We start from the raw sequence: 1491 nt of genomic DNA, 5'->3' as shown, positions 1-1491 counted from the left end.
TCGTTTCTCTGAGTTTTGCGTTTTTTTTTCTCGCAAAAAAGTATCCTCTCATTTTCTGCAAAACACACACACACACACAAAAACACACACACACAAAAAACACACACACCACACACACCACACACACCACACAGTGTATGCCTCTCCTCAGCGCGACTCAATTGACAGTTGAGAGGCGGCCCGAAAGAGCAAAGCTCAACCCCCGCAAACACAACTAGGTGAATACACACACACACACACAGGTGAAATCTGAGTGCCCAAATGAGCCACAGAGATATTAGAAAGATTGTTTTTAGTGTCAGAATAGTTAACAAATCCTATTCTTAGATAAAGAAAAAAAGCTCCACAATGCTCCCTCCCTTTCACCCTCTCAATTCTTTCTTTTTCTCTCTCTCTCCCTCATTCCTGTACTCGAACGAGTACACGCATGCAAATCGACACTATAATTCTAAGTGACTCCTTGTCACCCTTGACGGCACTCAGCTCCCCAAGGAACAACTTCGACATGCTTGTGTCTGAAGCAAGAGAGAGAGAGATATGATGCAATAATCAACGCTGGAATCAAGAATCAGTCACTTGTTGACTCCTGTCCCGACTGCTCTCCGAATTGTTGATGAGTTAGTTGAGTTTGATGATAGAACTGATGAGTTAGTTAAATCATGAGATGTTAGAGAGTGACTTAATTGATTAGCGTGGTAGAGTAATATAGCGTAATCTGCAACAAAGTCTAGTAAATTGACTTGAAGCAAAGAGGAATTCACATCTATTACTCTATCTATTATCTTTATATTACGCAAGAAGAGTCACATATCTATGGTTCATCCACGGGATAGGTATGGGGGGTCCACCACCATCCACGGGATAGGTATGGGGGTCCATCACCCCCCAAAGGATAGGTATACGATGCATAACAAATGACAAACGAAAAACAATGCCTCCGTTTTCTCTCTCTCCTTCCACCACCCATCATCATCTGTTCCTTCACCCTTTTCCTCCCATTTAATCCCTCTCCCTACCTCTTCCCTTACATCCTATATATATATATATATATACCCTTCTCAGCCCCCTTACACCTCCCTCCCTCCCATCCACTTCAGCGCTACAAGCACCTTCCCTTTCTCGACAATATACAGATGACCTCGCCCATTATGTTAAGGAAGAGCGGACACATTTCTATTGTCCTCCCTTATAACCAGTCCTCTCGTTGCTTCATATTTCCCCTCTACATCACAGAACACCCCGCCTTAATCCCCCTTTTGTCCCCCCCCCCTTGTCTTTCCCCTTTTAAGGCCTCCAGTTGACAAGGGAAAAATCTCAACGCTGGAAGAAGTTTTGCCATAAAAAGAAAAAACGGAGGGGGCGTTTCCGATCATTTGAAATGATCGCGAGCGAGAGTGCTCATCTCCTATGACCTCCTGTCACCTCTGTCATGTCTCTGTCTCCTCGCCCTCGCGTCTCTTGAAGATTGACAGACAGTCGGGTCGTCTTGTG

The sequence above is a fragment of the Procambarus clarkii genome, chromosome 33 (assembly GCF_040958095.1).
Source record: "Procambarus clarkii isolate CNS0578487 chromosome 33, FALCON_Pclarkii_2.0, whole genome shotgun sequence".
Lineage (NCBI taxonomy): Eukaryota > Metazoa > Arthropoda > Malacostraca > Decapoda > Cambaridae > Procambarus > Procambarus clarkii.
This window is presented reverse-complemented; position numbering follows the sequence as displayed.